Below are 26,473 nucleotides of genomic sequence, written 5' to 3' on the forward strand. Positions count from 1 at the left end.
TATGACTCATATTCACCTTAGAAGTTGGGGAGGTTCCTGCACTGCTAGCTCTGGAAAACCCCTCTTTCTGGCTTTGCCAATTATAAGAAAAAAAAGGTCTTCTCAGAGAGGAAGTGGATTGTTGAAAAAAAATACCTTACCAGGAAATTGAATTGCTGTTTCCCTGTCTGCTTTTGAAGACATAATATTCAGAGTGCAATCAATACCATTAATTATTGTCTGCATGTTAAACATTCTGTTTGGAGGGGAGGTCTCTTAACAGTGGTACAAGATATCTAGCTCTAGGAGAAAAAAGTATCAACAAAAGAACATAAAATGCAAACTATCTTCCTCAAATATGGAGTTATTGTGACTACACTTTTGACCACCCCAATTTCATTGTGTGTATTGCCAAAGGAAGTTGACTCATTCATAACTAGTATTAAATACTCTAGATATATATGACAGATAATAATCAAAGTCATGTTTTCAAAAACATGTGGTAGAAATAACCGTATAGTTTGATTTAGAGAACAATTCAAAAGACTTACACTGGCAACAATGTTCTTAACCACATTTAACCATTTATATCATTTGAATTATTCATATCATGTAGCTTGGGCAAAATCTCACAGTTTATAATATAATTTTCATTGAGCCATATTTAGCAACACAAAACAGCTGGTGACAAAGATAAATTATCAGCTATTGGAGCTATCTCACTCTCTAAATGTAAAAGTTCAGCTGCCATAGATGACCGCACTCCCAGTAAGAACCTGAAGAATTTACATTTCAATTTACACCATTACCATATCTCAAAGTCCCATAACACCTATCCACTTAGATTTTCAGAGCAGGTTGTAATGCTCCTCTACCAAAGTTTCTTGTGAACAGTAGGAATGAGTATTTCTGTTAGATTTGGAAAGGTTATAGACATTTGCCATAAATTCCTATAATCAAATTAACCTTTGGGAAGAACCTGAAGGGCAATAGGTGTGTGCCCGATGAACTCTACTTTGTTAGGCAAGCACGGTTTGCTAAGGAGTGTCTTAAACTTACAACCTAGCTATAGGTAAACCCATGCTCTAACCACAGTGTTTCCGGGTCTCTCTTCAGATCACGTTGCTTTTTTCATTATGACATGGCTCTGAAAGGTGTAATGCTTGAAGATTCATATGGGACCTACCAATACCAGATGGGATAACCCAATCTGCTAATCAATCTGAGGGTCATTTATAATGAAACGTAAGATAAAGCAATATTTTATAATAGTGAAAGCAAAAAATGTGATCTGTTACACCAAGAAGGACTGCTCACCCTTCCAGAATATTTTCAAGCCAATGAGAGTCTTGATACTGCAGCATTGCTATTTGTAAATTCACACTCTAATTACTGTACTACTAAGCCTCTGTGAAAATGGTATAGCTTTTTTCATTATGGCATGGCTGTCAATGATGTATTTCGAGAAGATGCATAAATGAACCAACTATTCCAGATGGAATAAACATAACTGCTACTTTTTCTCTCTCTGGGTTATTTCTAGTGGCAATAAAGATAAAACATTTTTATGAAAAAACCCAATACAAAAGAAATGTGATCTGTTACCTCCTGATGGACAGCTTAACCATTTAGAGTGAGTATTTGGAAGCCAATGAGGGTTGTGAACATACAATTGAACTATTGCAAAAACCACGATCTAGCCTCTGAGCTATTTTGTCTCCCTTTAAAAAACATAGACTTTTTATCATGATCTGGCAGTCAAAGGTGCACTGCATGAGGATGCATATAATGATAAGTTATTTATATAGCACTTTCGCCAGAATGCTTTACATAGAACATATATTACATACACCATCACCCAAATGAAGTTCCTACTCATTTGTTGACCTCAATAGTATGATGGGCTACAATGCCTTCCTGGATTTGAACCTGCGACTTGTAGCTTACCCACAGATCACAGCAATGATATTTTACTGGCTTATGGGAACTAGTAATGCTAGATGGGATAAACATATCTACTCCTCTCTCTCAATAATCTGAAATGCAAATAAAGATAAAACAATGTTGTATAATTGTAACACATGTTTGACATAATTTATCCTGGCTAAAGGATGGATCAACTTTCCAGTTTGAGAACTTTGAAGCAAATGAGGGTTTTGAATCTGGAACCTTGCTATTGGTAAAACCATGCCATTACAACATGTGTCAGTCAAAGGACCAATGCTTGAAGATGTGAATAGGCGCTAGAAATGCCAGAAGGGGTAAATATATCTTCTAATCTCTCTCTTATTCATTTGTAACAGAAATTAAGATTTAACAATTTTTTTTATAATGGTAAAAAGCATTACAAACTAAAAAGGTGCCTTTTTTCCCAGAGTATTTTGAAAGAAATGAGGGTCTTGAAGACTCAACTTTGCTATTTGTAAACCCATGCTCTAACCAGAGAGATGCTGGGTCCCCTTTGAAAAAGCATAGATTTTCAGTTTTGACAGGGTTGTCAAAGATGTAATGGATGAGATTGCATACGGGAACAAACAGTGCCATATGGCATAAACATATCTGCTCCCCCCTCTCTCTCTGAGTTATTTGTAAAGCTATAACACATTTTTTATAATGGTAAAAAGGATTTAAAACAAAAACAACAGACCTTTTTCCTCCCGATTGGCAGCTCAACTTTCCAGTCTGAGAAATTTTAAATCAATGAGAATCTTGAACCTGCAACATTGCCTTTTCAAAAACCATGCTCTAATTACTGTGCTACTTATTCTCCCTTTGGAGAGCTTGGTTTTATCGTTAAGATCTGGCTGTCTGTCATGCCTGTGCCACTGGCGCACACATTGTCAACCATCATGGACTATTTGGAACTCATTTATCTTCATAATACTCTTTAATCAACCCCTATTCACACTTTGGTCCTTAATTTCCATTTTCACGACTTTGGTACTTTCTTATTTAATTCAGCTAACTACATGTACCATAATGCACCTTGCTACAGTTATCAATTCCTGGATATTCCCATTCATCAGTATTGGAACCACAATCCCCAGAAGCCCTAGCGATCAGTGCTGCTTCCACCTTCTCAGGACCAGAGAGGGAGGAGGCAGATTACCTTCAGGTGGGCTGCTCCAGGGGCTGCCAATTAGCCTGCCTCAGTACAGGGCAGGGCTGTATTTAAGCAGCTGCCTGCAGGAGCTCCGTTTCTTGCATTAAGAGTTCTCCCACCATCTTTTTGCCTTGAGCCACAATTTGAATGCTGTTCCTGTTGCCGTATCCTTCCTGCTTCTGATTCCAGCGCTCCTTGCTGCTCTGCTCCGCTGGACTTCCTGCCTTGCAGCCTGTTCCACTCTTCTGCCTGCAGCCCTGGTCCTCTGGGCTCCCTGCCTCGCTGCCCTTCTCCTGAGGGCTCGCTCCTTGCTGCCCTGCTCCTCTGGGCTCCCTGCCTCGCTGCCCTGCACCTCTGGGCTCCCTGCCTTGCAGCCTGCTACAATCCTCTGTCTGCAGCCCTGGTCCTCTCGGCTCCCTGCCTCGCTGCTCTGCTCCTCTGGGCTCCCTGCCTTGCAGCTTTCTACACTCCTCTGCCTGCAGCCCTGGTCCTCTGGGCTCCCTGCCTCGCTGCCCTGCTCCTCTGGGCTCGCTCCTTGCTGCCCTGCTCCTCTGGGGTCTCTGTCTGCAGCCTACTTGTAACGCTCACCTGATTCCCGCAGAGGCGCCGGTCTTGACTGGGTGAATGCCGTATCTTCAAAGGTGATGTGTAACACACGGTTGGCTCTTTGGGCTGGACCTCTGTGCACTGTATGTCTGACTCGAAGAGTAAGATGTCTGCATATAGAAAATGTGGGGTTCCTCTCTCCTCTTCCCTTTCTCTTCTCCTGTAGAACCCCAAAGGTTAACGCCCTCACCTTAGGTAAGTGAACGCCGAGCTCTCCATCTGCCTCGGGGCAGGGTGCCGTAACCAGTTTCTTCACTGGATAAGGGTGCAGGCCTCTTGACCTCAGAGGACTGCTGTCCGTCGTTAACTGCACGAACGGTAAGTTCTGGGCACTTCAAATGTCTTAAAAGTCTTTTGTAATGATATCTCTTGTTTTGCAGGGTTTCGGCGATGGGACTGGGCATCTTTATGAGCCTGGTGCCACTGGCGCCAGGACAGGGTCCAAAAGGTCCCAATTGGGACTGGCTGGCACTCGGAACCGGGGTTATGGGTCTGCTTCCAAGGGAGTCGGGCAAGTCCTGATCTTTTGGAAGCAGAGATCATGACAGCACCCCCCCTCAAGGCCCCTCCCAAACCGGGCTTCTCCGGGGGTTTGGGCTTGTTAGGAAATGTTCGATGAAATCTTTTGATTAGACGAGGCGCGTGGACATATTCTGCAGGTTCCCAGGATCTTTCTTGGGGACCGTAGCCTTTCCAGTCAATCAGGTAAAATAGTTTAGATTTGGAGATCTTGGAATCCAGGATGCTTTTGACTTCAAACTCGAGTTCTCCATCAACTAGAATAGGTTTTGGAGATGTAGTTAGTCGGGTTTGAGGTTGCACGGGTTTTAATAGAGAGACGTGGAAGACCGGATGTATCTTCATGTGAGGGGGCAAGTCCAACTTGACCGCTACTGGATTTACTATGGTAGTGATGGAATAGGGACCAAGGTATCTTGGGTTGAATGTGCGTGGTCCTTTTAGAGGTAGATATTTGGTGAATAACCAGACTTGATCTCCTACTTGATATTGGGGGGCTTCCTTCCGATGTTGGTCTGCTCCTTTCTTGTATTGTTCTTTAGCCCTTTGAAGGTGAGAAACGGCTTCCTTAAAGGCTTGGGTGATTGTAGAATGCAGGTAGTCTACTGCTGGTGTTCCAAGATCTTGGAGTGGATCCAACTCCGAGGTTCGAGGGTGACTACCGTATAAAAGAAAAAACGGGGTCTTCCCAGTTCCCGAGTGGACAGAGTTATTGTAGGCATATTCGGCTATCCAAAGGATATCTTTCCAAGTTTTTTCAGTTTGTTGTAGCATGCAGCGCAAATACTGTTCCAGAGTTTGATTGGTCCTCTCGGTTTGTCCGTCGGTTTGAGGGTGTTGGCTGGCGGAAAGTCTCACATCAATTTGAGCCGACCGACAGCAACTTCGCCAAAAATGAGAAAGAAATTGACTCCCTCGATCCGAAATTAGAACTGAAGGAAAACCGTGCAGTCGGACGATGTTTTCGAGAAATTCTCGGGCCAGAGTTGCTGCTGTTGGTAAGCCTTTGAGTGGAATGAAATGCGCCATCTTGGAGAACAGGTCCACGATTACTAGGATCGTATTGTATCCGGAGCATGGAGGTAGATCGGTGATGAAGTCCATAGAAAGCGTATGCCAAGGGCGAGGCGGGATGTCAATAGGGCGTAAGAGGCCGGCTGGTTTTTCCTTTTGACTCTTGTTTTGGGCGCATACTCCACAGGACATTATAAAGTCTCTAATATCTTTTTTCCAAGACGGCCACCAGAAGTAGCGCTTGATCTTTTCTGAGGTCTTGGTCATACCGGGATGTCCTTCCATTAAAGAATCGTGATAACAAGAGATTACCTTTTTCTGTAAATCTGTGCTGGGCAGGTATAACCGTTCTTGGAAATATAATAGGTTGTCCTTCACCGTAAAGTCCTTTCCCTGCAGATGCCAATTCTGTATGTCTGCTGGAGTTACCAGTAGCCTGGCTTTATCCTTAACTTCCTCTATGGATTGTGTGGTGATTACACCTAGAATTCTTTGTTCGGGAATGATAGGTACAGGTTTAGGATTGATCAAATGTTCTTCCACTCCCATCCGAGAAAGGGCATCAGCTTTACCGTTTTTTGTACCAGGTCGATAGGTAATTATGAAGTCAAACTCGGCAAAGAATAGTGCCCAACGGAGTTGCCTAGAGGATTGAGCTTTTGCGGTTTTCAAATATTGCAGGTTTCGGTGATCTGTAATCACAGTAACGGTGTGTCGGGCCCCCAGAAGATAATGCCGCCAAGCCTTAAAGGCGGACTTGATAGCTAGAAGTTCCTTATCAGTAATAGTGTAATTGATTTCAGGAGGCGAGAATTTGCGGGACCAAAATGCCACGGGATGCAACTGATTGGTTACTGGGTCCTTTTGTGATAGAACTGCCCCCATGGCAAGGCTCGAAGCATCAGTTTCAATGATGTAGGGGAGTTCTGGGTGAGGATGTTTTAAGATCGGTGCAGAGATAAATCTAGTCTTCAAATTCTGGAAAGCTTGTTCCGCCTCGGTAGACCATTCAAAACGTTTGTTTTTCTTTAACAAGGCGGTGATGGGCTGGACTATTCGAGAGAATTCGGGGATAAACCTGCGGTAAAAGTTAGCGAAGCCTAACATGCTTTGAACACCTTCTACGGAGGATGGCGATGGCCATTTGAGAATTGCATCGACCTTCTTTGAATCCATACGCACTCCGCTAGGTGATAATATGAATCCCAAGAATTCAACTTCAGTCACGTTGAAAACACATTTTTCCAACTTAGCGAAAAGTTTGTGTTGACGCAATCTCGCGAGGACCATTTTCACGTGTTTCCGATGTTCAGTTTCCGATGAAGAATAAACGAGGATGTCGTCAATGTAAACAACAACACACACATCTATGAGCTCTCTGAGGACATCGTTCATAAAATATTGAAAGGCGGCCGGGGCATTGCAAAGTCCGAAGGGCATGACCTGATATTCAAATAGCCCATACTTGGTGCGGAAGGCCGTCTTCCATTCATCGCCCTCTTTTACTCGTACCAAGTGGTAGGCTCCTCTAAGATCCAGCTTTGTATATATGCATGCTTTTCTGACTTGGTCCAGGAGTTCAGGGATCAAAGGTAACGGATATCTATTCTTAACGGTGATCTGGTTCAGGGCGCGATAATCTATACAAGTTCTAAGGTCCCCTTCTTTTTTTGGAACGAAAAACAAAGCTGAGGAAGCAGGGGACTTGGAAGGACGAATAAACCCATTCGCTAGGTATTGATCCAGGTATTGTCGGAGGTGAAGATTCTCAGGCTCGGTGAGGGCATAAATTCTACTACAAGGAGGAGTAGATCCAGGTATCAGGTCTATCTGGCAGTCATAAGACCTATGAGGAGGTAGAGAGTTAGCCTGATCCTTCCGGAAAACATCTTGGAATTCTAGGTATTCAGGAGGTAACTGGGAGCCTCCGAGGAAATTGCTGCCAGTGCAACACCAGGTCGAGGGTGACAAGTAGAGACACATTCTGGAAACTGAACCGTTCTTGCTCGCCAATCGATCTGAGGATTGTGCTTCTCTAACCAAGGAATTCCTAGAATAATCTGGAACTGAGGGGCCTTGATCACATCGAACACGATCTTCTCATGGTGTCCATCTTGACTTACTAGCATCACTTCTTGGGTGGTATGCGTTACTGGTCCGGAGGCTATCTCCGTACCATCCACCGTAGTAATGACGTCCTTTACAGCCTTTGGACAAAGAGTCAGATTCATCCTCAAAACCATTTCATGATCCACATAATTGCCGATGGCACCGTTGTCGACGTAAGCTTCAATCGCATGTAATCGATCCGGATGTTCAGGGCTAATGAGGACCATAGGTATCACGAAATGCGAGGTCACTGAACTGGTTTTAACGCTCGGTAAGAGGACCTCTATTCTTGTCGGGCGAGGTCGGTTCCCTGCTCAGAGTTTGTGACCCTGGTAACTGCAGCACCTACTGCCTTCTTGGCTGGTTTCACCGGACAGTCTCGAAGAAAGTGCCCTGAGTTTCCGCAATAAAGGCATAATTGCAGCTGTTTTCTCCTTTCCCGCTCCTTTTGTGTTAGTGGTCCTTTCAGGCCCCCTATTTGCATGGGTTCCCCGGAGTCTACTCCTTTGGTAGGAGTTGGTGGTTTGGAAAATACTCGAGCATCAAACTTGGAACGATCAGCCTTCCTGCTCTGCAGTCTGTGGTCAATTTGAACGACTAAGTCAATATAGTCCGAACAGTCTTGCGGGGGATTCACTACTTGGGCTAACACGTCTTTGAGCTCTCCACGTAGACCTCTATAAAACAGCGTAATCCTTTTGTCCTCAGGCCATCGAGTTTCCACTATCAGTCTGTTGAAAGACGCAATATAAGCCAAAAGGTCTTGATTACTCTGTCGCAATGAAAGGAGCTCATTGTCCAAGGCCTGCCCCTGTGAATGTCTTGCAAACAGTTTTTCCATACTGAGCTGAAAAGCTTGAAAATCATGGAGAACCGGATCATCTTGATTAACTAGAGGGATCGACCAGTCTGCCGCATTGCCACTAAGGTACGAAAGCACGAAAGCTACCTTAGCTTGATCAGTTGGAAAGGCTGCTGGCCGGCATAAGAAGTGCAACCGGCACTGATTAATAAATACTGCAAACCTCTTTGGGTCACCAGAAAATCGTTCGGGCGGAGCCAGAGGTACATTCCCAGGTAGGTTGATCTGCACTGGGTTTGTAGAGGATGTTGAAGGAAGATTTGCCCCTGATGCGGGTAACAGAGTTTGTCCGGCTTGTGACTGTAGCAATTGTCTAGCGAGATCGTCTGTTCGCTCCTTGGAAATAATCAGTTCCCTTCTTAGAGCATTCGTTTCCTGACGGGCTGCATGCACTTCTGCTCTTAGTTCCCCAAGTAACTGGACTAGCTGGTCGGTATCCGAGGTTTCCATAGCGCCTGGGTGGGAGTTTTGCGGTAGGCTTTGTGTTCTGTAACGCTCACCTGATTCCCGCAGAGGCGCCGGTCTTGACTGGGTGAATGCCGTATCTTCAAAGGTGATGTGTAACACACGGTTGGCTCTTTGGGCTGGACCTCTGTGCACTGTATGTCTGACTCGAAGAGTAAGATGTCTGCATATAGAAAATGTGCGGTGCCTCTCTCCTCTTCCCTTTCTCTTCTCCTGTAGAACCCCAAAGGTTAACGCCCTCACCTTAGGTAAGTGAACGCCGAGCTCTCCATCTGCCTCGGGGCAGGGTGCCGTAACCAGTTTCTTCACTGGATAAGGGTGCAGGCCTCTTGACCTCAGAGGACTGCTGTCCGTCGTTAACTGCACGAACGGTAAGTTCTGGGCACTTCAAATGTCTTAAAAGTCTTTTGTAATGATATCTCTTGTTTTGCAGGGTTTCGGCGATGGCGGGCTGATGAGAGTTGAGGATCGAACCCGCGTGAGGAATAGAAGCGCCTGGAAGCACGTAAGTAAGCGCTTGTAGCCTGCTTCACGATGCGCACTAACTGTCCCTTTTATCTTGCAGGTACAAGTTCGGAGCTTTAGAGAAGCTGAAGGGTGCTGGAATACCCACTGGATTCGGCGTGGGAAGGAGTAATGGCACGTGAGTAATAAAGTTGCCCAATGTCTTTAAACGCACCTTCTTTTGTCTTTCAGATGCGGGATGCAGCGCCGAAGGCCTCCGGAGCGTGCGAAGAGCTGGTAAGCTTTTGTCTTTCAGATGCCGGAATGCAGTGCGAAGACCTCCGGAGCATGCGAAGAGTAGGTAAGCCTTTGTCTTTCAGATGCCGGAATGCAGCGTGAGGCGTTGGTGACAGCCGATGGACCAGGTAAGAGATGCGCTGCCACTGAAGACCGTAGTGCTAACCTGTTCTTTCTTTGTCTTTACAGGTGCTGCTGAAGACTGGATTCCAGGATGGTAAGCCTTTGTTCCCTTAGGCCCAGGATCAGAAGCAGAAGACACGATGAGCGTTCTGCTGCAGAGAATGCAGAATAACACAAAGCAAGATTCATCCATCGGGTGTGGTTTAAATAGCCTCCTGTAGTGCTTAGGTGTCTCCTTCCACAGCCACGCCTAGGTAAGAAAGGAGTACCTGGCACACCTCAATACCCCTTGTTCTGCTTTCCAGAAGAGTTCCAGTGTTCTGAACCTAGGGAGTGGCTCCTGCCCCACCCAACAGGAAAAGTAGTCCCAAACAGAAGAGGATCAGGGGTTCAACTGGCAGGTAAGTAAGCAGCATGGTCTGCTGCAGGTAAGTCCACCCAAGCATTATGAGCCCGGCGCTTCCAGCGCTGGGACTGGGCATCTTTATGAGCCTGGTGCCACTGGCGCCAGGACAGGGTCCAAAAGGTCCCAATTGGGACTGGCTGGCACTCGGAACCGGGGTTATGGGTCTGCTTCCAAGGGAGTCGGGCAAGTCCTGATCTTTTGGAAGCAGAGATCATGACACTACTACAGCTCTCTATCCTGCTCCTCTGGGATCCCTGCCTCACTGCCCTGCTCCTCTGGGCTCGCTCCTTTGCTGCTCTGCTCCTCTGGGCTCTCTGTCCGCAGCCTACTACAGCTCTCTGTCCTGCTCCTCTGGACTCCCTGCCTTGCAGCCTACTACAGTTCTCTGCAGTCCTCAACAGTTTGCCTGCACCTTGTGCCATCCGTTACTCTAACCCTGCTTCCTTGTTTGCAGCCCCCCTGTTTCCTGGCTACTGCTCCCTTACTCTCTTCCTTGTTTGCAACCCCCTGTTCTTGATCCCTGTCCTTCTCTTCCTTGAGTCTTTGGTTCTCCCTTAAATTATCCATTTCAGTTATCCTGTTTCTGTACAGACACCCACAGCTGTTGTTCCCAGCCATGAACATACAGAGTGGGCTCCTGTAATAGCAATCTGTGCAGAAGGGTGGAGTTTCCAAAGGTCTGTGGAACACTCTTTCCCATTTTCTGCATACACCCCAAGAGGGAATCCAGTTTGTTTGTACCTTTGTATTCTCTGCCCATTTTTGTTCACAGCTACTGTTACCTATTCTTCTTTCTTGTTGAGCTTCCTGCTGTGTGTGCTTATCTGTCACTTACATCAGCACAGCCACCCAAAACCTACCTGTGTGCCCGGTGCCACTCTTGACAGGGTGTCTTCCCCGACTCTGTAAAAGACCTAATGCATGAAGATGCATGTGTGAGGTAGCACTGCCAAATGGGATAAACTTGTTTAATGTAAAATAAGATGAGCTATTTTCACAATGCTAAATAGGCATTGGAAAATATTCCGTGTGTTTCCTCCAGATGCACACCTCAGCTTTACAGTTTCGCATTGTTTATTCAATGAGGAGCGTGAACCTGCAACCTGCTATTGATAAACCAATTCACTAATCACTCAGCATCGTTTTCTCCTTTTTTCAGCATACATTTGTATCACTATTGAAGTGGGAGAATGGAAGACCAGACTCCCGTCCTTCACCTCTCGCGCTTGGCCTAAAGGGTCACGACCCAGACACCCGCCACGAGAAGAGTTTGTCCATTTACCAGACGACCAGATACCCTGGTACAGGAACATACGGATGTGTCCATCTGCCTGCCCAGCAGCCCGCACTGGCCATGCCGACACCTGCGGCACGGACCAACTAGACTAAAATCTACACGTCGTTAGAGATGCCATGAAGACCTAGCCAACGGTTAAGCACACCTGTGCAAATATATACACTGGACACTCCCGCACCAATCTACACGAAGCATATACCCAGTGCTATGACGTAGGCGACAGGCATACTCACGGACGTGCATCTTTATTATTTTCTACATAGGCTTTCGAAATGCAGAAACGCAAGACGCGTCATGAACTCATCTACAAAGCTTGCTCACGCTTCTCTTAAAACCAGTTGCCACCATGAGAAATATAATGAAGACATGATACTGGTCATGAAACTATATGGTACTGTAACCTAAAGCACCTTTGCACCAGACGGACCCACTTATACACTAGGCCTAAGTAGGCCGCAAGCAAGAGCTCCCGTGGACATTAACAAAACAAGAGTCAGGTTGCTGATCCTGCAGAATGAGCCCGGCGAAGCAACCAGCCAAGGTCGCAATGTTGCAAACCCACATTCCAAGAGCAAATCATCAAGGGCACGATGTTGCAACCTCGCACTCCGCGCACCAACGTTAAAGTCACACCTGCAAATTAAACCAAACACACAGTGGAAAAACAATATTAATTGTGCAGAATTCTGCCTCAAACACGGTCGCACCTCACGTGACCAAGCCAAACCTGACGAGATGCCAAGCCCAGGAGGAAAGAGGCGTCTGGATCCCTCGTTACGAGACACAGGCAGATACACTTGGAAGGCTCAATGGACATCTGCGACAGTGGGAGCGGTCAGCCTTCCAGCTATTAATAAATCCTCACATTGTCTGCACGTACCCATAGTGAAACATTGTTGCAATGACAGGTACACCGAGAGCTGGGAACAGCGGTGGTCCCAGGCTGGGAAGCTCACGGGCGCACCAATCAGAACATGGGGCTCTTATCACTGACGCTAGTAGTATTAGCCAATCATTAGGAGTCCTCATGTAACAATTCTCATGTATCTAATTGTAGGGACAACCCAGATATATCACCTGACTAACCCTCGACCACTAACATTGTTCTCCATACGTGTGCTATACTAACCCTACCACTCGAGCAACCAATTAAGAGTGGCGATAGGTTTTTTGTTAACTTTCTAAAGTGACGCAAGTAGCGCGTCATAATACAGTAAAAAGGGCCTGCGAGCCCCACGAATGTGTGTGTGTCAGGACGGACGCGTACGTTCCTTGACCCATCCCTGCCGTTTTTGTCTAATAAACAGCAGAGTCACCTTGCTTCTTGCGTGTGTCTCATACTCTATCTCATCTGGGATATACGGGAGGAGTTGGGGCCTCCCTGCCCGGAGGTCTGCGGACGGCCCGGCCGACCCCGGCAGAATTTCCCCCCGACAAGTTGGAGGCACTGCTGAGATCTGTTTAAGATCCATCTTTTTATTTTTACTTTTTCCAGGCACTCCCGTTGCGAGGAGGCCCGGCGGCGCGGCCCCCTCTGCCGTTGCCCCCTTCTGAGGACTACAGGACCATCGCGGAGCTGCGAGAAGACCGGACAGCGCAATCCGGATATTGGCCCTCGGGAGCCGGTTGAGAAGTATCCCGCCCGCGGTCGGCGAGTGTCCAGACGTGGTCCAGACGAGGGGAGGTGGCGAGCCGCTTGGAGGGGTGCACGCAGTCGAGCGGCCCCGCATCAAGAGAACTTGGTGAGCATGACACGCACAACAAGCAATGCGAAATTGTGAGGGAGGGGGGAGGAAGTAAATAAGGGAAGAGGGAGGTGTTGTACAGGTGCGCGGCGACGGTTTGACAACTTAGTGTTGGCAATGGAATGAATGGTAGTAAAACGAGTGCGAGAGCAGTCGGCTACGTCACGCGAAAGAGGGGGGGCGGAGCACGAAAACATCACGTGCGGCCGCTCGTAGACACTGATTGGCCTAGGTCGCGACAACGTGTAAGGGTGGGTGTGTGTGTGGTTTCCTACGATTTGGCATTTATTGATCAATGAGTAGATGAGGATCCCTATTGTTCGAGCAAGAAACTCGATAGGTAGATGACGTTTCCCTGTAGGCGGTAGCTAGCTAGTTGCCCAATACGGAAGATAATTGACTGGTTAAGCCCTCCTGTCGAGGGGCGTATCACACGCGAGGCGACGCAGCGTGCGCAGTCCGATTATATTATTGATTTGATTACCTTGTTCCAGGAGTGACAGGAAGACAGCTGTAGGGTTACCGGGGGTAGATTGCAAGTGTATTTTGAACTTAAAGAATATACGAAGAGCTTACCAGTAGCTCGAAGAGATCGGTGACGTCACCAGTAGGGCTTTAATAGGATATCACGAGCACAAGGCACATTGGTTTTGAGAGTGGTAGGAAAGAGATATATGGTAAGGGAGCGGACACAGAGATAAACGGTAAACGAGTTGATCGGGGAAAGGAGAAAGGGGGAGGGGCATGGCTGCGCACGAAGAACGCCGGCTACGGCGAGTGTAAAAGGGGGAGGAGAACGTGGAAACAGGACGACTGTATAAGAGCATCATAAGGGGTACGCAGCCACAGGGGGCTGCGTGCGCTTCGGCCGCAGGGGGCCGTAAGGGTGTTGTATGAAGAAAGAAAGATAGAAGGAAACATACAAATGTAAAACCCCATATATTTTTTATTATTTTTTTAAATTTTTTTTTATTATTTTTTAATTTTGTCAAAGGATTGTCGTAAGTCCCCAAACTCACGGGGCCAGGTAAACAATATAAGGTTGTATATTGTAAACTGCTAGTGAGATAAACTGCTACCAGATAGGAGAAGGGTAACAAGTGGAGCGCTACTATGTCATACGGGACAGGGTCGGGAGGGTGGGGGAACACCCTCACTACCCCACTACAACACAAATGCACCACACTGCCACCCCATAGGGAGAAACTAATTAAGTACAGCATAGAATGGACCCAGGGGACGGTTAACAAAATGCTAACACCATGGCCGCCTAATGGTAGCTTCGATCCATATGCCCAACATTCACTGCTAAACCATCTGCACAATACATACAAGGGGAAGAAGTTGGCAAACCATGTGGAGGTGTTTAACTTATGGAGGATGTTCCAGGGGTCCCGACCAGGACCAAATGGAATGTTCACTATGGGGGAAACACCGGAAGAAAAAGAGATTAAGAAGGAAGGAGAGGACGGGAAAAAGGGGAGTGAAAGCACAAAGAACACGGGGAACGGAGGAGAGGGAGGAGAAAAGGTTGATAAATCAGATGACATAAAAAAGGAACCAAGCAACGAGATACCCATAACACCGGGAGTGAAAACAGAGGGAGGGGGGTTGTACCCTTTAAGAGAATTAGGAGAAATAGAAGGAGGACAGTTAAGGGCGGCTGAAGGATACTCGAACCCGGCATACAGCCCTCCACCATATGTGGCTCATAGGAAGATGCCAGTGGGGGAGGGGAGGATTGGAGAAGAGCAGACTGTAGAGATAGGAAATGATGAGTGGGTAGCTGCACAGATATTATTAAAATTACGAGGTTCACTAACTGGAGAAGAGAGGGAGGTACTGTCAAAGGTGTAATGGATGAAGATGCCAGCAGACGCGAGGAAGCATCCCGCTGCCAGCTCGCAACCGGAATCTAACAGGTTGTAACGGCATGCAGTGAACTCAATTTGCAGCCGATATAAAGTAAAAATCACCAAGAACCATCCCACACAGAGGAACCCTTTGTAACACAAGGGTGGGACGTTTATGTGTAGAGATATGATCTCCCTTGCCTGACAGCATGGCAATAGATGCTGTGGCCCTGAAGAAAGTGGGTAGTACATTTTGAAACCACTGAAACCGGTAGGCCAACAGTGACCCCCCAAACAAGAAGTCTAGCCCTATCTTTTTATTTACTTTCTGCACATTTTCTTGCCGCCCAGTTGAGTAGTAAGTGTTGTTCACCAACAATGCACACCTGCATCCTCAACATATGTAGATACTAGGTGTATTGTTATGATCACCATCAAATAACGGTAATCATTTTTAAGAATTAGACCAGAGCAATTTACCATCAGCTCTGCATCATTTTAGAAGTGTGAAGACGCAGAGAAAAGAAAAAGATTAAAGTTGAAGAATTTCATTTGCAAAGCCAATTACAAACGGTTTTAAAAATCCCTTCCTGTTATGAAAGACAGGGTTGGTGATTAGTATGTAGATTAGGGCAAGTTTCTCTCTACTTTACCCTAACCCTAGATAAGAGGATCACCAGCGCTGACTAGGGATGGAACATTCACTAGGGTTTAGTTAGAATGTTGGAGGGCAATACAGACTTAGGCTACACTTTTGGTAAAATATGTTTATAAATAATTAATTAATTTATAAACCTTGGATACTCAGTTTGTGTCACCTTTTATGGCTGACAAAGCTGTAATGGGTGTAGATAAACACATTTGGTTCTCTCTCTGCGTCATTATTTAGGAAAATAAAGGTAGAAACTAATGGAAAGCCCAACCTTCCAATTTGAGTATTTTAAAGTCAATGAGGACCTTCAACCTGCAATCATTCTATTTGTAAACCCATGTGCTAACCACTGAGCTACTTGGTCTTCTGTTAAAAAACATAGCTTTTTTCAACATAACATACCTATCAAAAGTGTAATGGGTGAATACACACAAGGGATGAAAATAAATGGTTTCAGTAACATCAGTTGGGACACTGGGCTATGTTCCCCACCAAAACAAAAATCCATGTGAAAATTAACATGTTAGAGAAAATCATTCTAGAAGCTACAGGCATAAGAGCCTTTTGGGGAAATTGTATGGGATACTGGCAGAGACAAACTATTTGGAGGAATGGGTTTATCTGATAAGGTGGTGGGGGGGAGCTAAATTGGAGGATCACAGATAAAATGTAGGTCAAATAAATAGGATGATATGGAAAAGCTCCATATGCACACAACATGCAGAAATGCAATTCTATGATTCTACTTAAATGGCAGCCTACACCCGATAGACTATATGCCAGGTTGAAAGGGCACTGAGGCACATTTTGTGTGACTACACCAACCTTAGAGCGTTTTGGTTAAAAAAAGGTCACTGATTACAGAAGTAGCTGGGATTGTATATAACATGGAGCATTACTTAATATGTTTGGTATACCCCAGGGAAAAGAGGGAATAGGGGTAGTTGCTTTCAATCTCAGATATCTAAAACGGTGTTAGCAGAAAAACTGGAAAACGTCATTTGTATTTTTTGTATTTTTGTTTTATTTGAAACGTGCAGCCGGCAAAATAAAAAGCATTTATACGCAAGTCTTGATGAAGCAGTTAGGCCTCTTTCCAGAAAATTGAGAGGGAACACATTTTGAAACCGGTGAATTTTGAGAGCTTTCTGAAATACCACTAGGGACGTTTTATTTCTCAGATAGAGGGGTAAAGAATTACAAAGTCTAGGGCATCAGATGAAAAACGTCTATCTCCATTATAAGCACGGTGAGAAAGGTGAGCCACAAGTCATTTTTTATCCTCTGATCTAAGTCATCTGGTTGGATGGTAGCAAGAGATCTTGTCTACTAAATATGCTGGTGCAAGTCTAAAAAGAGGAGGTTAGGGAGTATTAACAGTACAATATTTAGACAGTTGTTTTGGCCCCAACAATATAATTTCAGTTTTCCTGGGGTTGGGTTGCAGTTTATTTAGTGTCATCCATCATGCAATCTCTTCCTGTTGGGCAGTAACTTAATACAAATTTAAAAGATACATTTGGAGATGGCATAATATTAGCAAGTACAATCTGGGAGTTCTTATCCCAAGTTCATTGTTCAACATTTTGTATTGTCCAACAGGATTTGTAAATAATACCTATACCGCCCCCTTTTTGATTAAACCGGTTTTCCATTTAATTTGGTAGTTATGGGGAAATAAGGTATGAAACATCGGGAGAGAACTTTCTGAGAACAATGTTTCTGTAACAAGTAAAAAAAGCTATTTTTTTACTTTCAACCAAATCTTTCAGCTACAGTGCATTGGAGACCGCGGCCAGCCATTAATCAATGCCATGTAGGTGTGAAAGGTATTTGCAATACCATGGTAATTACTATTTTGTTTACATCGTGCCATGTACACTATATGTTTGAATTTTATTCCATGTTCTAAGGGTGATTTGCCCTGTGTTGTTGTTGAGTGCAAATAAGCGTTCCAAGGTATATGTGATCCCATCAGGGATTAAAGTAATGATACTTATGGAACATCTTTTGTTGCTTAATTAAGTTCAGCAGTTATTATGAATACATACTTAGTAAACGGCCAGTAAAAGAGCTTACCAGATGTGTGTACGACCTGGGATCGTGCAGGCAGCGTGGTTCTATGTCATTATCTTGAATATTAAAGGTAGCACCAAAAAATACAGATTTTTTTCAGCCTATTTTATTGGCCTTTAATATTCAAAATAATTGAATTCCTCCCCCTCTGCCCTTTGAAATCGGGGGTTTACCCCCAAACCTCCCCTTCAACCTCTCCGCCAGCCCAACCCTGCCACAAACTCATGTAACATTTTTTCCACCAGCACCCCTGTACATACCAAAACACACAAGCAGACACACTCCTTCCCCCACCCCCTCCCTTCTTCCCACCACAAACACTGTCCCCTTTCATACACAAACGTATGCAAACACACATTTACCTTTAACCTGTCTTCCCCTGCCATCTTGTTCAGCCTGTCAGCCCCTTCACTCAATTGTGTGCGGCAGGGGTGTGACAGTTAAGATGTATAAAGACCCCTCTGAGCATTCTCAGAGCAGTCTTTCTAAATGTTTTTTTTCTAAAAAGATCTTTTGACCTAGAATGGCCAGCGTTCCATAGCGATGACAGAACTGGCCTGAACATGCCTAAACAGGGTTGAACCCTCAGCATACAGTATTCACCCTTTCGATTACTTCTTCTCCAAATCCCACGAGGCCTCCCGCCCTGCAGCTCATTGTGGTCTCTTGCCATCTGTTTGCCACACATTTTACACCTTCCAGCCTCAGGTATGGTTTTTGTAAACACTGTAGGCTTTTGGGATTCTGGGCACATTGCTGTTCATCAGGATCCATCAGGGCAAGTTGTATGCTACGTGCCTGAAAAGTATTTTGCAGTCTACATAATGAGAGATGGACCAAACATTGGGCCTCTAAGAGTGGTACCTCTTGTGGCATTAATACATTGGGGTTCCCTTGCGCATGTGGTATCAAGGAACAAATTTAACAGCTCCCATTAACCCTTATGTTCCCCACCAAGCTCATGTCTGCGTACCAGTTATTACTCAATTCTGGGTGATGCACACCCTCCATCACTTCCAAACCTAATCTTTGATACTCATCATACCTGTTTCTCTTCACTTGTCTTCTAAAACATTTAAATGTACTTGAATCTATAATTATATCACAAAACATATTGGTGAATAATAATGACATGGCAAGTTTAGTAAGATTTCCCATCTTTGCTTGAGTGACACTCATATTAATGACACTCGTGTTATTTTTTCCAGTTCCCCCGTTTGGTGATGAAATATTAACGTTCAAAGATGATGCATTCAGAAATGAAAGATTTAAAGATGAAATACTGACATTTAGTGAGGAATTATTGGCATTCAAAGATGAAATACGGACATTTCCCTGTCACCCCCTTTTATATGCCCTCCCCATATAAAAATACATCCTAAATATAGTCCTAATCCAAACATGGACAAGATAAATAGTCCAACTACACAATGCATCACACAAGTATAACTAGAAGATAACACAACTGTAACAATAGCGCTCATGAGAAGAAGGCTGTGAGCGTGCATCAAACACATATTGTAGGCATCTGTATTTTCATCACGACAAGAAGAAGGAAAATGAAAGCAGGAGGGAAAAGGCATGGGGCAATAAAGTGTCAATCATATATAGCAGCGTTGAGAAATTAATGGAATATACAGATAGTATAAACACAATAAGCGTAATAGAGTATGAACTTATTTACAGGTAATGCTGTACTATGGATGATTTACCACTGGTTACATGCATATGCACACCAGTATCTGATACATGGACATGTCACTTTTTATCATGATATCATATGATATGATATGGAATTTGTAACGTGCCTATACACAAGTGTTTCGAGGTGTGACGAGTCAAGGGAGGGGGAACAGAGGGAAGACAGACAACAATCTGACTAGGCCAGGTGTCATTCAGATCGCGCAAATGCATGGTAAGGGGGGAAAGGGAAAAAGTGCGAGGGGGAAGGGAGAGGGGAAAGTGCAGATGGTGGCAAGTGCAGGTAGGAGCAGACATAAGTACTGGTAGGGGGAAAGTAGGGATACAGAGCAACAGTCCCCAGGCGCAGGGGTTGCTAGGGAGGCAGTGCAGGTGTGCAAATTGCAGGACCTGGGCCCGAGATCAGAAAGGGTGGCCAGGTAACCGGAGCAATTTCTACCAGGAATTTAGCAGGGGAGAGGGGGAGAGAAGGCAGAAGCAAAGAGGAAGGGTTTGAGGTGCTTCGGGAACCGGAGATGGTTCCCCTGAAGTTGCAGGGAGGCAGGAAGGCTGTTCCAGAGGGAAGCCCCTGCCAAAGAGAGAGATCTACCACAACTCGTTGCTTGTTCTTACATCTCTACTTCATGTGCAGGGGTGGGTTATGGGGTGAACCTTTTGGACATCCGAAAGGTGTATCCATTACTGCAGCTCCTTAACCTTTACCGCAAAGGGAGTGGCATGGGCAATGGTGAAAGGACCTTTGTATCTAGGCTCACTCCATCTGCGGACAAAATGTTTAACAAAAATGTGGTCTCCTGGAAATAGCTGGAGCGGTGGTGACACCACTGAGGTAGATGCAGGGCTGGTTGGATCTTCCGACCTCAATGGCGCTATCTGTTGAGTGATTCATTTTATGGCTTTTGTTTAAACAGAAAGATAATCTCTGAACTCATCCTCCAAGATGGATGCACCCTTGCTGCAGACATACAGGCTTTTTTGATAGGAGATAGGGGTGTCTGCATTTGCCATCCTCTTACATCCTCATAAGGTGATAAATGGCGATCCTTGCAGGGCTGCATGTAAATACTGAACAATGCCAGGGACAATAAATACAGCCAAACGTTTTTTTCCAGCATTGTGCACAACTTTGAAAGCTTACTCTTTAATAGCCCATTGATCCATTGTACAACCCTGTTGGGCTAGGGGTGGTAAATTGTGCACATCTGATTCTTTCTGCCCAGTAATGCGGTCACCTCCTTAAACAATTAATTAAAGAAAAGTGTGCCATTATCTGACCCCAAGACATCGCAGATATCCCAACAAGGGAACAACTCCCTCACTAGAAATTTGGCTGCACTTTTAGCATCTGGATATGCACAAGGACCAGCCTCGGCCCACTCGGAAAAGGAACATACCACAACAATTAAGTACCTAGACACATTACATCTCTCTCCCATGTCTACATAGTTGATGTGGAGTTCTCTGAATGGTCCAGTAGGACGGGGCAAGGTACCCCGTGTTGTTCTCAGAGTGTGACCAGTGCTGTATGTCTGGTAGGTGATGGAAGTTATTTCTAAATTAGAAAGAACCTCCTTAAGATTGGGAACAGACCAGGCCTCCTGTATGTCTGCAGCAATGTGTTGTTTCGATTAATGAGCTGGGTGGTGCAACTGATCGAAAGCGATCAGCAGCAGTAGGTGTGGCATAACAACTTTGCCTGTGCAATCCTGCTGCCATAACAAGTCTATAGGGAACTGTGAACACCCTCTCTTACTCCACAACTCTTTCTACTCTTGTGGTGCCTGAGTTAGAAATTAAATTATTTGAGCTGTTGGGAGGGAAGTATACGGGGCTGGCAACTGCTTGTCTGTGCGTTATTGGATATTCTGAAATGACAGGCATGGGAAAATACAGAGCTAGTTTGGCCGCTGCATCCATGGCAGCGTTGCCAAGAGAAACTGTATCTGTGTCATTGGTATGGGTAGTGCATTTAACCTCTGCCATCACATAGGGCTGGGAAAGGGCCTTGATCAACTTATTCAATAATACTGCATGTTGGACTGGGGACCTGTTTGCTCTTCTGAACCCTCTCCTTTTCCACCGTGCTAACCCTGAATGCACTGTCATGTTAATGTAGGCAGAGTCAGAATAGACAGTCACTCAGCACCACTGGGACATGAGAAGTAGTTCAATAAGCACTATAAGTACTGCTGCTTGAGCATAATAGTGCATTGGCAACCTGTTTTGCATCACCACCTCATACTCTATGTCTACAAGGCGGAATACTGCCACACCAGTATGTCTCAGGCCTGACCCTGGTCAATAGTTGCTGACCCAACAACACAAAGCACTTCTCCCCCTTGATTGGGCTGTCTCCTGCTTTAGGTATGTCCTCCTCTTCCCCTTCAAATGTCAAACAATCATGTGTAGCGAGGTCCTCATCTGTGCACAGTTCTATCAGAAAAGGCACAAGAATTTACTGTCTTGCACTGCACTATGTGGATATTCGGGCTGGGCAGGATTACTTCATACGTGGATGCCCGCTGTGCAGTCAGTTGACTTAGATTGTTCAAGGATGGCAAATGCTGCATGTGTCACATAGTGTTAATGAACACCCCATGACAATCCTGGAGCTTTTCTCAATTGCAAATGCAGCAGCAACAAGTGCCTGTTCGCAAGGGAAATGGCTCTGCATCACAGAAGGTAAATGGCTTGTGGCCCATAGAGCTTTTCTGCGTGAGTACTGAAATCATCATCTGACCGTTAGAATGGGAAAACAAGTAGAACTCTTGAGTGAAGTCAGGGGTTTCTAACACTGGAACAGTGGAGATAACCTCTTTCAGTTCATTAAAGCTTGCAAGAATGTCCTCTGTCCATGTTATCTTGTTGTCTGCTTTTTGTGCTTCTTTGAGGCCCTGCAGCATGGGCCTAGTGTATGCTGCATATTCTAGAATCCATGGCCTGCAGTAACTACACAGTCCAAGGACTTTCTGCATTTCCTTAACAGTTTGTGACTGTGGGGCACTGCACACTGATGCAGCGCTTTCTAGTATTATTTTCTTCCCATGGACAGATATCAATTGTCCCAGATAAAGAACTTCTTGGAGGCAGTAATGTAACTCTGTTTTGTCTACCTTGTACCCTTAATATGCTAACAGCTGTATGAGAGTGACAGCGTCCTTTCAGCACTGTTGTTCATTGTCACTACATACTAGCAGTGTGTTCACTTATTGGATGATGGTGCTGTGCTCCTGGATGTTCCCTACATCTGCATGTAGTATTCTGTTGAAAATACTAGTGTATTCACAATACCCTTGTGGTAAGCTTGCACTGCACCTGGTTTTAGTGCAAATAAAATGGGTGCCACTCCTGTTACTCACTGCTCTGTAAATAGGTCAGGAAGATAGATAGATGACCTTGGAGACGATATGTACACAGGAATCGATCTTCAGCCTCCAATTCCAGCTCCCCTGAGTACAAGACTCAGGCTTCCTCAAGCGAGGGGCTCTTCTTTACAATGTACCTCTCTGCTGTTTCTATTGGAACAGGCAGAAATGTCAGTTGAATAAAAGAGCGGGGAGAACACACACCGGCAATACCAAAGCTGCAAAGGAATACAAAGATATTAGACAGTGCTGAGAAAACAAGTAAGCAATTAAGCACAGTATGGGACAGGAAATACCTAGGCAGGGATTGGACTGGAACTTTCCCCGGAATGGACCTACAAGTAAAGAAGTAAACCCAAATGAGTGAATTAATCTAATGGATTCTTCCTATAGAGAGTTTTAGCCAAAACTACAGACCTGAATTGTGGGACTCTCAAGGGTTAATGATTTCCAGGATTTGGAGAAAATGACAGGAAAAAATAATAAACAGGGAAGTTAGTACAGGGAAGTAAACCCGGGCGGCACGAGGGTCGCACCAGAGCCGGGTTGGTGCAGGATCAGGAGAGCGTCAATATGCACTTTGAAAATAAGTTTGTTGAGTGTTGTAGTTCAATGAATGTCCCAAATCCAGTAGAGAGGAATACCAATAGAGTAGTAGGTAAATAAGGTACAGTAGTCAAAGATGGCGCTGGCAGAAATAGAAGAAAATAAACACAGTTGGTTACCTGAAACACAGACTTCCCAAACGAGGGTTGGAGCAACTGAAGTGTTCCGAATAACTGCTGACGAATGGGTTGCAAAGACAGCAGGAGCAGGGAAGGACAATCCAAGTAACGTTCCGTGTCAAATACCAGAAGATCACGACAATGATAAGGGCGTAGAAAAGGCAGTCCAGGGGCAGTCCGGGTCGATACCGTAGCAGTCTAAGAAGTGCCAATGGAATAGGAGACGTAACAATCCAAAGGTTTGGGCGAGGGTCGGAACCAGGAGATCAAGTTGGGATTTGGTGACAAGATTTCACGAAGGAAAATGGACGTAAACGCAAATAGTAAGAAACACTAATTAGCAGCAACAAGCCCGCTGGAAGATGCTAGTTTTAAACCCGTAAGGAGGGCATGCCTTGTTGTACGTCCTTCAGGTACGAGACGTGTCAGCTGACACGGGTTCCGCCGTAGCTTGTACAGACGCCATGGTAACCTGTATCTGCTCCACAAAGGAGCCTGTGAATGGGACATACACCGCAGGAAAGTTTTTGTCTGCCGAAGTGTAACAACTCCCTGCAGAATCCCCACATCATGGGCACTGGTTGTCCACAATCTCTCAACGACCTGTTCTAGATCTTTCTCAGTGAATGACGGTGGAGTGACAAGGGACATCAAAGAACATTGCACTTTATGGTATTGCACCATAATCTCAGAGGGGATGCCAATAGACAACACTGTTTCCCTACCATCAGCCCGATCCTCAGACAATTTTGCATTTGTTAATCCTCTTAGGGGTACCTTTGGCTCAATACACAATACAGGTCACCACTCACACTCATCTTAATCAGTTCCCACTAAAACAACCATTTTTGCAAACACCACCTACCCTTGCAGATCCAATGATAGTATTATCCCTGCAACAAGCTCTGGGGTCACAATGGGCCTAAAGATGAAATCAGATGGTATCCACCATCATGCCTTTCCAATTTGGGGCACTGCACCAAGTAAAAGTGTTATCCTGTGCACAAACATATCAGTGTCAACAGGAATGCCGCAAATCACTACCTCTCCTCGCCTTGCATATAAGATCGCCATTGCCCTCATAGCACACTTCCCTGGGGCAGCACATATTATTATTCCCTGATCTGTAAAGGAAATGGTCATGTTCAATTTGGAGGTGGTCGCGCCCTAACAGATCCTCTGAGGAGGTTTCTGAATACAGTAGAGGTGCAAGCACGACTTTTCCTCCTATGTTAATAGCTACCTCTTCTGTTTACAGAACCATTGCTACAGTCCCAGAGAAGCCCTGCATGTCGAGAGTTTCACCGGATAATAGGACATTTCCTTCATTGATGCATGATTTAGTGGCACCTGTGTCGACCATAAAGATTAATTGTTTATTTCCTATCTCAGCACCCACCAAGGGTTCCTCATCAGGGTATCAGGATGGTAGTCATTGACAGGAGCGGGCACGTAAGAGCTCTCTGTGGGCTCTTCTAGTCAGGATATGCGTTGGTTCCTGGGAACGTGAAAGGGTTACCTCCTAGCACACTCACACCCCGATAAGGTGCCATAGTCCCATTTGGGACTGCATTGCTTATGGGCAAAGGAGCGCTGTATGATTGGTTTAGCAGTACAGCTTGTTTTGGGGCAGTGGACGGGCCGGCAGTTGCACCTGTGGGGGTCATGGTGGTAGCATGTGTGTATGCTTGGTGTATTTCATATGGTATGGATGTGGGCATTGGAGGCGTGAGAAAATGTTGCTGTTGTACTGAACCTGTGGGGGTGTATGGATTGTATCCCGCTCCCATCCTACTTCTGCACTCCCTTGTGAAATGACCCCACTTCCGGCACTCCCAACACTGAGCTGGTCCCGCTCCCACTCTCAGTGTCATGTCTAACCCAGGTATCCCCTTCACTCTCACCTAATGAGGAATTTGAGTCGGAGTGGTCAGAATTTCATTCCGATGAAGTTGCTGATTGTTTTTTTGGATGTTCCCTTCTTTTGGAAGAGGTAAGGCCTGTTCCCGGGGGTCACCCCAATTTCCGTTGGATAAACAACAAGGAAAGAATGGGGCGACCTCCGGAATCAGTCCAGAACTGAGGAAAAAGCACTAAGGCAGAAAAACCCCCAGATGATGTTTCAAGCTGCAATCCGCCAAAGATGGAAGACTCTGTCTGAATCAGGGAAAGTGTCCAGTCTTGAAGAGGAGTTGGCAAACACAGAGAAATCCAAATGCAAGGAGAGCTGCATGATGCACAGTCAAAGGATCCAATAGCGAGGAGAGAGATAATCCAAACAACAAAGGTCCAGATACACATAATAGGCGGAGTAGAAGTAGGTCAGAGGAGCAGGTAAACACAGCGCAGCAGCATTTAGAGAAGGCAGGGAAAGGATCAGAAACAGATAGAGCCACACCGGAGTCACGGCAGGAGGAAAGGAAGAAGCCAGTATGAGAAACTGCAGCATTGGAACAGAAGAAAGTTGCAAGGCAGCGAGTGGGCATAGCTGAGGGTTGAAGTTCACGGAAGCGGAGCGTGGAAGACTAGACCACTCTAGCGCTCAGCAATGTGGATGTACAATCAATGTCGGAATCTGCATCTATTCCAAAGCTTCCAAGAATGAGAGTTTGTGACACTCAGCCCCATGCCTCTAAATCTACCACTGCCCACTCTTCCCCCTTGAAACCCTCCGCTTCCACGCTGCTGATTTCCTTGCCACCATTCAGGGTACTGTGGCTGAGGGCCATCTTTCCACTGCCCTCTGGCTGACCATAAAGTGGTTATTCTTGCATCTGTTCACATTGCAACCTGCTCTCCCGATTATGTTTGAGTAACTGCTGTTACTGCCCCTTCAATTGCTATTTTATCCAATTTGTTCTAAGGTTTTGCTTCCTAAACCTGAAACCTTTGTGTTCCTTCCTTTTCTCTCTCTTTAATCTAATTGCAGTGGTGTATAATTATAGTGTGTATGTCGCCCCACCCCTCCGCTTCTATGCCCACTATTTTCTTGAGAGCTTTCTGTACCGCCTTGGGCAATCCACTTTTGATAACAAAATAGAAATGAGGAGCTGATAGGTCCCACTGCTTCCCCGTATCTACCCTCCACATCGCCTACACTTTCAAAATGTACTGAGCAGGGTCTTCATCATC

The sequence above is a fragment of the Ambystoma mexicanum genome, chromosome 6q, assembly GCF_040938575.1.
Source record: "Ambystoma mexicanum isolate Mex_15411 chromosome 6q, UKY_AmexF1_1, whole genome shotgun sequence".
Lineage (NCBI taxonomy): Eukaryota > Metazoa > Chordata > Amphibia > Caudata > Ambystomatidae > Ambystoma > Ambystoma mexicanum.